This window comes from Ixodes scapularis, unplaced genomic scaffold (genome assembly GCF_016920785.2).
Source record: "Ixodes scapularis isolate PalLabHiFi unplaced genomic scaffold, ASM1692078v2 PGA_scaffold4__175_contigs__length_147842914, whole genome shotgun sequence".
NCBI lineage: Eukaryota > Metazoa > Arthropoda > Arachnida > Ixodida > Ixodidae > Ixodes > Ixodes scapularis.
Window position 1 is genome coordinate 9860020 of NW_024609879.1, and position 14722 is coordinate 9874741.

Below are 14722 nucleotides of genomic sequence, written 5' to 3' on the forward strand. Positions count from 1 at the left end.
TGGACATGAGATCTTTCCGACCCATTGCTTTAACAAGTTGTGTAGGCAAATGTATGACGCGGTTAATTCTCTCAGGCCTTGAATGGTTTTTAGAATCTCCATCAATCTATCCAGAAACCATGACGGGATTCAGACAAGGCCTCAGCTTAATTGACAATGTCATGGACCGTATAACTCACGTTCACGGCCAGAAATTTCGCGGAAAGTTTGCAACAACGGTCTTTGTTGATGTTAGAGGAGCTTTTGATAACATCAAACATTCAGCGGTTTTACAACGGCTCAAAGCTGTAGGTGTTAGCGGTCGGCTTTATGCATGGATTGCTGATTACCTTCACAATCGAACATTATATATGAACACAAAGGAAGGTGAAACTTCTCGTCACATTGTGACAAGAGGCGTGCCTCAAGGGGGAGTTCGAAGTCCTGTCCTTTTTAACATTGCCCTCATTGGTCTGCCAGAAATTCTTCCAAGCGCTGTACGCCTTACACTCTATGCAGACGATGTGTGCCTCTGGACGCCTGCAAGCTCACTAATACTCATACATGCGCGCTTGAAAGACGCACTTTCCATAATCAATCAGTACCTTATTATTCGCGGGCTTGAGATTGCGCCAGCAAAGTCAGCCGCTGTGGCTTTTACACGAATGAAGATGGACCGCTTTCCTTTATCCATCAATGGAGACAAAATCCCACATGCTCCAAATCACATCTTTCTTGGAGTCTCTACTGACAAAGGATTAACTTGGAACTCGCAAATGAAACGCCTCAAGACTAAATTGTCCGTGTTTATTAATTTAGGACGCTTCACAAGTGGTACACTCTAAGAAAAAATGGAGAAAAAAGTAGCAACGGCGCTTCTTCCTCCCTTCTACTGACGCGCCCCCAAGCGGACACGAGAAAAGGGGAGGAAGGAAACGTTTTTCTTCTCCTCTAGGCAGACGGGAGAAAGCTTTCGCCCTCCCGACTCATCTTCTTGTAGTCTCGTTTTTCTATAGCAGGTCGCGCACGTTGTTTAATTAATAGCATACTTGGGTAGTAATTCAATCACAGTAATTAATTTACTGTTATTTAATTACTTTATGGTAATTTGTATTTGTAATTAATTACTTTTGGCTAAAAGAAATTGTAATTGTAATTTCGTTACTTTCTGGCGTAAGTAATTGCAAAATTTCAGGCACAATTAAAATTACTTTTGCAAAACCTTGCGGCGCCGACGGAACCACTCTGAAAGCCTTAGCGCTCGCACAAGCGGCCTAGCTTTCGGTGAAACATTCGCACGAAGAAACGCACTCGCACACACGCACAACATAAATAGCGTCGCATTGTTCGTTGTTTTGTTGCTTACTCTGCGGGTTGAGAGACAATCCTCTTTAGAGCCTACCTCAACGGCACGGCTCTGCTCAACGGCGCCGTGTAGCTACCAGTACACTGCAGTGTAGCGCCGTCTGTAGTGCGAGCAGAGAACAATAACCCAAACATGCCAAAATATCCAAAGAAAAAAAAATTGAGGTTCAGCTTTCAGCCAAGGTTGGAAATTTTAATTGTCTATGTAGTTATTTTTCTTTCTTTTTTGCCAGTTTGTTACGTCCCTCTTCCAGTATTGTCGCATATTTGCATCTTGTATTACTTTCAAGTTTATTTCCGGTTGGTTTTACTTCGGATATTATTTGCATAAGCATTTTGGAGACTGATCTCGCACCTGTGAACATCGTCACCAATGATTCGGGAGCCCCGATTCAGTTCTTACATTTTTCAGAGACATAATAATTTCAACTAAATGTAAATAATTTAATATAGCATTATAATTTTATGTGAATGCGGTCGTATTAGCGCATGTGGATTTTAGTTTTCCGTTAACACTAGTAACATATTCATATATGAATAATAGCTACATTTTTATTTGCCTGGCTAACAAAAGTAAGTCTGCACAATTTTTTCTTTAGCGATCTGCCGTCTTCCAACATATGACCTAATTCATTATTTTTTTATTAAAAGTATAATGAAGTAGTACTTCATTGCCCCAAACCGTAAAGTTCTAACATTAATTTAACAAAATTCATAAAAGTACAATATGTGACGTTTATGCAGCGATGCTTAGCCTCCTCAAACACTGGGACAAGGAATGAACAAATGCGTTGCATTCTACACAACTCGTTTTAAGTTATATTGCCAAAGTCGTGCCGCTCTGAGACATACGTAATTGTAAAGTAATTGCATTACTTTTTAAATGTAATTTGGAATTGTAATTAATTACTTTTCACATAGTTGTAATTGTAATTGTAGTTAATCTACTTTTGAAGCAAACTAATTGTAATTAAATTACATTTTGGAAGTAATTTACCCATGTATGATAAATAGCTGTTGAGTTGATTGAGCTTCACCGGCAGCGAAGGCCGCCTGTAATTCCGCCTTCTAGTCTCAACTTGCAGAACATTTCGGTTGCATTGACATTCTTATCACTAATTTTATCAAACGAGCAAACAAAGCCGCTAGAAACAATGAAATTTAGGAGCAGTGCCAGCAGCGCCACGTACACCGGGGGATGGCGGTCTCGGATTGCGCACAGGGATTGCGGGAGTCGCGCGGCACTGAACTACAGTCGCTACAGTAGCGAAACGACGCCGAACTGCGTTGACGTTTTCGACGTTATGGAAACCGCAGGAACTGCGTCCAAGACAGGCAGGTTTTGCTACCGGCTGCCTGGGTGCCTTCCGTGCAGAGTTCGGTTTTGTTTTTCGATGCCGAATGCAACCGGCATTCAACATGGTTCTGTATTTGTGCGAGTCAGCAACATAGCTGCAACATCGTGATGACAGTGTTGTGGGTTATGAACAGAAGACTGGAATTATCGCCGATGTGACCGTGTGTTTGCGTATCAGTGGTGTAACAAGAAGATGAGATCGTAAACTGTCGGGCATTGATGCCGCTGGTCGGGCCGTGATCGGAGGGGGCGAGGTGTCGTAGGTTGACATCGCTTTTTACATTAAAAAGTTTAATACCACTTGAGGGATTCCGTGCAATCGATCAACGTGCGGATAGTCATGTTGGAACGCTGGTCTGAACCGTATAAGCTCCTATCGTACAGTGGCCAATGTGGCTTTCGAAACTGTCTCGTCCCCAAGAGCAGTTGCGCTCTGGGGCAAGGACAACAGTACGAAATCCAGACGGAAAATACGTATATTTGCAGTGTGGAATTTCAGCTTTAAAAACAATAGTAGGTAAAATCTAAAAAAAAGCTACCCTTTATTTTGCTCTTTAGATATACTACACGGTTTCTGGAAAACCTGCCCTCCAAGTGGCGCGCTCGGATGAGCGCGAGAAGTTTTCGGGCTCGCCACGGCGTAGCTCCGTACACTTAACACCTGCCGCAAGTTGCGGCTTTGACTGCATTCAAGTTGATCGAAAATCAATTTCTCAGCCCGTGAAGCATCACTTCCAGCTGGGTGAATATCCGCTCTACAGCGATTAATTCGATACGGCAATTGCAGCTTTTCGCGAACACCACAAATAGAAAAACAAGCACTACAATAGAAATACAAGCTACGACGTGCCGTGCGGGGAAACAAACTCATGGTTTCGAACCGCATTGGAGCGGCTTGATTTATTGGCTTTCAAATAATTACGACATGATCGAGTGTTTGCTTTTAAATAAGAGATTCATCCCCTGAGCCATTCAAAATACTCTTAGAGGTATGACATTGCTGGAAAAAATCAACATGCTGGGAATATTTTTAATGGTTATTCAGTCACCGAAAAATTCCGTACGTTCAAAACGACCAGTATAAAAGGCGGAAACGCAGAGCACGGGTGTAGTGTTCGGGTTAGCGTGGTGTTCCGTTGTATGGATATTTGTATGTGCCGTATATGTGCTCAATGTATATTCCGTATGTTCACCTGATGCTTCTAATAGGTGTAATGTGTGTATAGTAGAGGATCCGCAAGCGCAACAGTGGCCTGAGGAAGTCAAATTATTTTTTGGAGAATGTGAATTGGGCGGTACCTAGCGGCACCTAGCCTAGCTACTTGCAATTACTCTGCTTGACCCCGCCATTTGGTGGCTAGCGATTTAACCTTCTCTCACGCTACGCGATAAACAGCGGCTTCAAGTTGGTTCTTTCGAGAGCGGCTTTTGGTTTCGCGGATTGAGTTTGCAATTCTCCGTGATGTGCGGTTGACGAAGGAATTGTGACTCGAGGAACACCAAAGGTAACCCGATCGAAAAGACCATCAGGTTTTCCTGATGGTCCATCGGACTTTTCTGATGGTCCATCAGGTTTCCTGATGGACCATCAAAGAAGTCTGATGGACCATCAGCCCACTCCTGATGGACCATCAGCCCATTCCTGACGGACCATCTGACTTTCCTGATGGACCATTAGACTTCTTTGATGGCCCATCAGCCTTCCTGATGGACCATCAAGAAGGTCTGATGGACCATCAAGAAAGTCTGATGGACCATCAGCCCATTCTTGACGCACCATCCGACTGTCCTGATGGACCATTAGACTTCTTTGATGGCCCATCAGGCTTCCTGATGGACCATCAGGCTTCCTGATGGACCATCAAGAAGGTCTGATGGACCATCAAGGAAGTCTGATGGACCATCAGCCCATTCTTGACGCACCATCCGACTGTCCTGATGGACCGTCAGATGCGTTTAGATGGTCCGTCAGAAGTTCCCGACGGCGCCTAATGGTCTGTTGGGCACTCTTGATGGGCTGTCAGAGGTGGTCTAATGGTCGTCAGAAGTTTTATGTTTCACTTCGGTTCCATCAAAAGCGCCTTATTTCTCGGCCGTCGGGACTTTCTTTGCGCACAATGTTTATCAGAAGTGCTTGTTCAATTGTTGCTCGCGGTATTCTGACGGCGCCGTCAGAGGCGTTTAATAACAATTGATATATGGGTCGCGACATATTTGCCAGCATGTGATGAGTCACCGGCTCGCGAGGTGCTGACACAACTATGTCACGCGATTTGTCTTTACTCACTGAGTCCCCGATTCACCGGCAACTGTGCGTTCGTCTGCAATCACGCACTGTGGAAACCCGTACTCACGGTAGGGTTCATCGTTTCGCATATGCTTCATCTACGCCTTTCATTACCAACGGAAGGTGGACAGACTTTTCGTCGACACATTAATTTTTATAGACACGGCACCCCCCGAGCCCCGCAACCGTTGTGCGCATCGGACGGTCGCGGCGGCAATTAAGTTCAGCTTCCAAACAGACCGCCCGGCCATTGCTTTGCTTTACTTTGCTCGAAGGTTAAATAGTCGGGGAAATGCGCCACCGCCTCGCTGAATGAGCGGCCCAAAGTCGAGGAGGCACCACAACTTTGCACGCCACAAAATAGGCGATTCGAGGCTATGTCGCGATAAAAAAAGCTGTCGTTGAATCTCGCGTATGATATATGATGGGCCGCAGCCGCGTGGTCAATGGGTTGATGTGATTTTTTTTATTAAGGAAAAGCCTTATATGTCTCGTCGTTCAGACGACCTTAAAAGTTCTTGAGCGGAAACACGTCGAGTCACGAAAGGTGCTAAAACCGGCGACAGGAAAGGTAGAAAAACATGCATTATTCAGTATTCAGCTGCACTAGAACCCTTTTGGACCAGGGCGGTCGTTAACGAAGCAGCTTCGCAGGGGTTTTAGACTGAATTAAAGTTTTCAACACCACCGCCACTATCAGAGATACAATAAAAAAAAAAAAAAAAAAAAAAAAAAACACACACACACACACAAAAAAAAAAGCAAGTTTACTTCCTTCTCCCGGGGGCAGTCGAACCAGTGACCTCTCGTTCCGTATGCCGACACGCTACTCCTGCGCCACGGGCGGAGGACTGTCGAGGGTCGCGTAGATTATGAGTTAGTCTTTAATGTATCGGCTACTGCCGACGCATCGGCTACTTGCGGCGCCAGTTTCTTTACACGCAGTGTTGACACTTGACAGATTTCTCTCAAAAATGTTCTCATTCAAGTTCATACGCAGTGTTCGACACTCGACGATCCGTTAATTTTAATGTATACTTTATATTTTGAAAAACGTTCGCCGCTTATATCCGTTCGAGCAACTGCGTCTTCAAAAGCTTCGAATCCAAATCCAAATCCAGTTGTTTCGTGCGCTTTGTTGCCTCGGCAACCTCACCCTTCCTCGTGGAGTGTTTTCGAGGTTTTAGATATTTCGGTAGGTTTCACTCGATTTTGCGAGAACAGAGAAATAAGCGACGTCCACAGGGCTTTATTTAAAAACTGCAATCCTTCGAATGTGGTCGACTTCGAGCGTAGGACGGCGTACAAGGTGTCTTGTGACGGCGACGCGAACACTCGAGGAGGCTATTACGACGCCAAGATCCTCGAACTGACGGGTGAGTGTGTATTTTTTACCATCCCAAAGTGCGACGTAGCCACAAGCAATCACCGTTTTCTTTCTTTTTTATTGCGACTGTAATTAAAAGTGAATATTGTAGACTGCTTATATGGGGCACCAAGCTAGGCAGATGAATGCATGGGCTAATACTTCAGTTGAGCGTGTGGACTGAACTGCCTTGCACGTGACATCACATGGCACCCTACAAGCCGCCATTGCTCCTGTGCCTTAAGTCCGCGCTAATTTACTCGTACTCCACCGTTCCGAGTTTCATACTCCGAGCGCAGCAACTAAACGAAGCATAGCGTACAGTAGCGCAACACACCGAAGCTGTCGGCGAGCTGTATGAGCCACTTCCGACCACAGTTTGATGACAAACCCAGCATCTCGCGGATGATAAAATTATTTTGAAGATAAATTAAGGGCTCTGTAAAATGGTAAAACAAAAGCCCCCCCCCCCCAAAAAAAAAAAAAAAAGAAGAAAAGAAATTCGCGGCGACGTTAGGAAATTTTTACGAATGTTAATATTTGTGAAAGGTTTGAAGACTCGCTTCGATTAGATACCCTGAATGTTACTTTGACCGATCTATTTATTGACCATGCATGCTGTTTAGATTCAAATGAAAGACAACATTCTTGAACTCGCTTATCAAAACAAGAAACTCTCAAACTTGTCAGATATCGTGGGTTTCCGTCTTCCAGCGCGAGACAGAACCTGTCGATGTGCTACTCCAATACTGGCACACCACCGTTTAATAAATAGCACATTAATTAGTTTTCAGGCGAGATGCATGGACAAACTTTTTCCGCAACGTTTTCGCTTTCCAATCGAAGTATCTTTATTCGCAGGGCTGTGCATTCTACAAAGGGCAGCGATCGGACTGTCCTCTCATCTCGACAACTTTTCTGTCGCTGTACCATCAAAACGCTACTGTTCGATGGGTAATTCGTTTTCAGGTGAGATTCGGGAACAAACCATTTCCGTAATGGTCCTGGCTTTGAAATCAAATCATTTTACTCGCTGGGTTAAGCATTCTTCAACTGAAGTGAGGCAGCGATCCACTGCACTCCTCGTCTCGGCGACGTTTCTGTCAGCGCGAAGAAATGACTTGCACTTCGAGAAATACTCGGTGCAAAAAGAGCACGCTTGAGTGTCAGTCCTTTGGTGGCGCTTCTGTTCATTTAATGAACAGAGCGCCAAACTCTTGCGCTCCGCAGCACAAACTTAGGCGCACAATCGTGGCTGATTCAATGTCAATTCATGCGAGTCATATAATACATGGCTTGCATTGATGTTGCATCAGCTGCCATTGCTTCCTGACCAATTTATTTATTCATGATCACAAATGTACAGTAGGGGACAAAAGTCCCCAGGACGTGCTAGCTGCGGCTGAAACCCATTGCTCTGCCACCTGCCGGCGGGTCGCCTGGTTTCGAGATCACACAAAAGCGCATGCGCGTCCTACTCTGCCTGCAAACATGTGCGTTTCCTGCTCTTCTGCGGCACAGCACCTAACTAGGAATCGGGCAGATGGTACTGCCTCGGAGATAGCGCTGGCGGCTGACGAGCGTCTGCTATACATTCCAAAACTCGAGATACCGCCTGGGGCATTGCGTTGCATTTCGTCGTGTCAGCGCACCTTGCTTTATAACCAGTTCAGCTTATCGCTTAATTGAGCTGCCGTGACTTCTTGCTTTATAGGTGCCATGTCAGTAAGCACTATCTCCGAAGCGGTACCACGCGCCCGATTCCGAGTTAGGCGCCGCGCCGCAGCAGAGCGGGAAAGCGCACACGTTGGCAGGTACAATAGGACGCACTTGCGCCCTTCTGTGATCTCGAAACCAGGCGACCTGCCGGCAGATGGCAGAGGAATGCGTTTCAGTCGCAGCTTGCGTGTCCTGGAGACGTTTGTCCTCGACTGTACCTACAAGAAACCCAAGAGGAAATGGCAACTGAACTGGCCAGGCGCAAACAGGCAGCTGAAGCATCTGCAAGCTCACACAAAGTTGCTCCTCCCAGGAACGTCAGCCCTTGTTCCCTCTAACGCAAAGCAGTTTTTGTGGAAATTTTGTCACCAGAATATCATTACCTGTCTATGTAATGTGGTACAGTCTATTTTTTCTGGGAGTGTCCAAAAGCTAAATCTTAGCGCTAATTAAATTTTTAGATGCGGTTTATGTCAGGACAAAAGCTGAAAGTGACGATGTTGCAAGGCTCTCAAAGCAGCGCCAGCCACATATGGCTAGCAGCGACCGAAACGGGCACACAACTGACCAATCCAACTGATGCAGAAAGAGCTGGTCGTGCACAAAATGTGAGTGTGGAAAGCAGCTTGGGAATCCCAACACTGCGTAATGTCATGTCGAGTCCTTAACATTTATACTTCCTTGGGATTGCTCTGTTTCACCACTCAGTCAAGACTTTGCAGTTTACCAAGCCTTCTTTATTTCACAAAGGCCAGTAAAGCAGTCGGGAGTGACAAGGAAGACAAAGAATCAACTAAATCACAAAAAAAAGAAAAATAGCACAGGGATCCAGTTTGATGCCGGCAACAATGTGTTGTCATGATTTGTTGATGAGGAATGCCATGCTTTCTGCCTACACCCCAATGTGCGTGAGTAATGCTGCTGGGGGCACACCGGCAGAGATGCTAGAAACACCTTTCTCTAACTTACCTTGCTCTATCAAATGCAGGACTACCTGCGGCTCGGCTGTTGATGCGGGAGGTGCTGTAGGGCCCTACTGCCTAACACTTAAGTCATTTATGGCCTGACCTCTGGGTACTCGTATGTTTACCGTACTAACAGAACCCATGCTTTAGCATTAAAAATGTAACTTTTTTAATGAACCTGCAGAATATGAAAGAAGTTTGCTGTGCGGTGATAGAGCCGAACATGTCATATGCAACACATGGCTTATATCTTGCATAGAGAATATTCATTCATAAAGGGTGGAAGCAATAATGCTGAGAAAGAAGGCATAAACGGCAAAGAGCTCTCTACTCTACTGTTGTGGCTGCGCTCTGTTGCTGAGCAGAATGACCGAGGAATGTCCTTCCTACGTCATGACTACGTAGCAAGTTCCCCAATGTTGCTAGATTACCTCCCAAATAGGCTCCACATGCATCCACCAGGTGCACATTGAAAGATTGTTTGAATAGCTTTAAAATTAGTTTGCTTGTGCCCTTCAGCAAAGGACTGGTATTTTTGAGGTTATTTTGCAACCTGCAACTCATTAAAGCGATAAAATGAGCGCTGGAATTTGGTTTCTGTACCTCTTTAATGTGAAATTGTTTTTTTCAGTTGCTGACGAGGACATCCTTGCAAAGAATGAGATCGTGGATCCTAGCATCGGCCTCCAGAAAAGGTAGGAATGGTAAAACAGAAAAACTTTTCACTTTCATTCAGTGTATAATATACATTAAAAGAGTTTAGGATAGTGCAGGGGTGGCCAGAGTGACATGGAGTTAGAGCCGCAGACAAAACTACGGAAGTTTAGAGTCGTTGGAAAAAAGAAAGTGGGGGGGGGGGAGGCTACTTTTAACAAGAAACAATATGGAGGGAACAGTTATTTCCACAGAGGACAAGTATAATGGGCGATAACAACAAATGACATTATGCATCAGAAGGTCCTTTCCACTGCTAAGCAAAAATTAATACACGATTCACTAGCCAGTCACTGCCCCTGACAACTGTTATGCGTATACGGTTGAAAGTCTTTCTAGAACAATAAAGGAAACGGGGTCACTCGACGCATCTATGTGGCAAAAAGCATTCCAGGTGTATATATGTAGTGTGTTGCCAGGCTGCCAAGACTTGTAGCTCTTTCTACATTCTAGAACCCTTTTCGTCTAGGGGACACGTTTTCCAGGGAGCCGCGAGCTGCACTTGGACCCACAAAGAGCCGCGTGCGGCTCGCGAGACTCACTTTGGCCACTCCTGAGATAATGTAAGCACAGTAGATTGAATCGATTGCAACAAGAAGTCATTAAAACATTATTGTAGCCAGGCTCTTAATTGTAGTTACAGCCAGTACCTCGAAAGCATTCTGTTGTCATGCTCACCTGATGCGACTAAGGGATTATGTAGCTGTTTCATGCAGATGCCATGAAGCTTTGTAGGCCCATCAGCTTCGCAGACGCTCATGAAGATATGAATTCATGTGTAGTGCTGTCTTAAATTTAAAGGCCTAAATTTCATTAATGTAATTATTTTAGTGCATTTTCAATGCATCTTGGAGTATACAGTACCACTCTACGTCAACGACTGGTATATGTGAAGCTGTTTCTCGCTTTTGTTTATAACAGATCCATGTCGGGCAAGGTGTGCACGTCAACCAGGAATGCGGGCAACATGCGGAAAGCAGAGTGCGACTCCATGTTTTGCAAGATCACTGCTGCTTCCATAGGGTGAGTGGAAGTGCTTTTGGAGAGGTCGGTGACCGGCACCCTCTCCAACAAGGCAAAGTCAGCGAGGCAAGAGAAGGCGTTTGCCCCGCTCACTCAGCGCAAGGTGCAGGCTCTCTCATTAAGCAAACATTTTTAAAATCTTGATATGAATCTCGCGGAGTCGCGTAAAATATTTCATGCTAAATTCGTATCAACGAAAGCGAAACAAAATTTATATTTTGAAACACAAGGAATGCATGAATGTGCATTTATTTATGGCAGAAAATATCTTGTATGCAATTTACACGATTCTAACATGCCCCCGACACACGGTTATAATAAACCCACGAATGTTGAAAAAATGAATTAATGTCGACTCTACTGCGCAGATAAATGTCGATTCTACTTCGCAGATAAAATAATAACGGCTGAACAACAAACATTTTGTGGAAAACATTTTATCAAATGCACATACTCAGAAAGTGCCCACACTATGTGCTCTTGAAGCCCTACATCAAAAAACTTGCAAGCGAAAATTCGGTTTCTTTGTCTTTCCAACCAAGCTCGCATGTCACCGTGGACCACACCAAAGACACCACCAACATCACTCGGTTTTCTGTTTTTGCCAACGCAGTTACTTTGTTTTTTAGAGGTAACTTTATAGTAAAATCGGTTTTGCTTTTCCAAGGCTGAAACACCATTCCACGAGATCTCAAAAACAAAAAAAAAGCGATTTTGGATTCAGATTGGATTGGATTTGAAACATGTGTTGATGGTGATGGGGCTGGCCACTTTGCACAGTTTTTTTTAGCATTTTGTTTTGTTTTGGTTTTTGGGTCCGATTGTAACATGCATGTAATTTTGAGCTCCAGTTCTTGGGTAAAGTGCGGCTGATCCCTGGCAGCAGTAGGCAATCAGCCGCCCGGAGCCTTGAAAGCTTACAGTCGCCGATCGTGGCCTCCTTGCCACTATCAGTTGTGGAGCACGCATTCGTATCAGCAGTCGCAGAGCGTACAGGAATTCGGAACACCCAAAAATTTTCACGTCGTATACAATGCACTTCGGCCGGGGAATGTGTTAATTTGTTTTATTCCGAAATTCGTACCAGTTAGTATCACCGAGATTTTACTCTAGTAGGTTGCCTGCTAACACCTGGACATGTGATGGGGGTACCCCGCCAAGAATGAGTCAATCATAACAGATAATAACCGTAAATAATCGCACATTTGTATTTTGAACAGATAATTTTATTTTTCGTTCTAAGCAACAAACTTGAGCAAGTGCTCGAAGAGAAGTCAACGGAGAGCTCGATGCATCGTGGGCTATCCGGCAAAGCTGGCGTGGCTACGAGCTGTGCCGTTCGGGTGCATAGTGGTGGTGTAGACGTGTTACAGCCTAGCCATTTGAAACACCAGTGGGCTTTACGTGGACCAAAGCGGACTAAGCCGTCTAAGCGCCTATGTGTGAGATAAGTAATGTCAAGGTCATCGCGTTCAGGGCGAGATTACTCCAAGAGTTGAGTATACCTCCAAACAGCCGCGCTGCTCCGATGTGTAGTGCAGCTACATAGCGGTTTTCGCCATGTCACGACTACGTCCAAGATCCCCAACATTGCTAGATTACCTCCCAACGAAGCTTGAGAGGCCTCCACCAGGTGCACATTGAAAGAGTGTTTAATTACCTTTAAATTTAGAGCCAGGCCATGAATGGAAGATCTTTCAAGGAATGTGAAAGATTGTTTTTATATAGAACTGCATTGTTCTTTCTGGTGCTTATGATGCTATTTTTTTAATTCTGTGGCGTGTCTAAGCTGTTACCACAGCGAGGGATGATAACCAAGTATAAGCAGTTTCCAACGTACATTGTCTACTTATCTACAGTTGTAGCTCCTATTTCTTACAAGGTCACTAGCCTAGCAGTGAGATTTATAGACATGGGCTACCTGTTTTGTGCTTAAAAAATCTAACAGAAGCCAGGGTGAGCTGTCTATTGGGAGTGGAACATAAATCAGGATACTGCGGTACTTTTGCTTTCATAGTGATCTCTGAACACTGTAAATACTAAGAAACGTTGAAGGCTTGTTAGGTACCAGCTGCCACTTAATTGCTTTTATTTGAGACTAATTTACCCTTGGTCTTCTCAAACTATGACCCTCCAGCCTGTATTTATGACGTTCTATATTGTTTTAAGTCTGAGCACTGCAAAAAATAATTACCCTGGAATTTCAATATTCCAGGCTGCTTTTGACTACACCTGAGGGAGAAAGGTACTGCCAGGCTGAAAGGGCAGTTCGGCACCAGAAGATACGGCGGTACCTGTCAGAAAAGCTGTCCAATCTCAAGAGAAATCACTACAAAGGTATGTGCATCTATACTCTAACTTCCTTAATTAAGTAATATACTATTTTGGGTCTCAAGTTTACAAGCAATTATTTTAAATGATGGTATAGATAAATTATTTAGAGGTTAATATATCTAAATGTTAATGCAAACAACTTTAAAGTAGTCTGTTGATCAGCTGACCACTTGAAAAAGGCTGAGGGTTGCTTGGTCGCTACTGCCATCCCATCAGGCCGTGCTCGCTCACTCTCCAAAAAGTTGCATGGTCACACAATTACAATGAAGCATGTCACTCTTACTGCCCCTTAGTCGTCTCTAGGCCCACTCTGCTGTTTACGTATGTCAATGATCGTCCTGTGTTTGGACTCATTGCTGATCTCTGAATTGCCCTTGAAATGTCCAGGCTCATCCCTTTGCTGCCTGTCCTCCCCCGATGCGTGGTCCCACCACGGACTGCCCATGCTGTTGCAGGTCTGCCATCGCTTGCACCCCATGTTGTAGCCTTTTTGCCCTTTTCTTCATATTAATTTAGCTTAATTTATATATTGCCAATACTATTGAAATGGAACAAATGTACTATCGCACCCAATATGAGCTGAAACGTCACTGCACGTGGCACGCAATGAGAGTTGTCTCTCAGATTGTTCAGCAAACCTTGGTATGCGTTGAGGTAGAAACAAATTACTTCTTGTGCTCGTTGCACCACTATGCCGTTCCGTGTCAATTTTCAGCTCATAGTGGCACAATGAGTGCAAGAAGCAACCTGCCTAAACCTCAGCAAACACAGAGGTTCACTGAAAATCCGACAGGTGGCTCTGATAGTACCACACGCCATCCGTCATGGCGCTTCAACTAATATTGGTCACAATAGTACTTCCTCAAATGTCTCTGTTTTTTCTGTACCACCTAGCCATTCCACCCAGCGAAACAATGTATGGTTTCATAACTTCATAATAAAAATATGAAAGCAATGCAGCTTGTTTGACTTTATTCTTCTTAGCAGCTGCATTCGCCGTACTCAAATGTCGGGCTGGCGATTAACAGTGTGCAGTGGACAATATAATTAAATAATAAGTGGGATATGCACCTCGTCATGCTCCAGGCATGGCATAATTAAGTTTCCAGATTATGCATTCACATATAGTTGTGCTTTTTTAAGTTGTGGCCAACTCGAACTGTTTCAAATTAGCCATGAAACCACCATAATCAAACCGTAAAAAATAGGCGTCTCAAAATACGACAGGTCATTCGACCATCAGACCATCAAACCATCAGGCCATCAAACCATCAGGTCATCAAACCATCAGGCCAACAGACCATCAAACCATCAGGCCAATAGACCATCAAACCATCAGGCCATCAAACCATCAGACGTCCCAAAATACGACTCCATCAGACCATCAGGATTTTCCTGACGGTCTTTTCGATAGGGAAGACGCAAAGTGCGCGAAGTAACTGGGTATCGGTTGTCTCCGTTTAACATCGCAGTGCCGTCGACGAGAAGACTGAGTAACTGCTTTCAAAACGCAAGTTTCTGTGCCTTTGGGGGGAATCTGGCTTCGGAAATAAACATCGTTCGCGGAAAGCTCGTGTTACGCTTTTATTCGCTGCTCCTTTCGTCCCGTACAA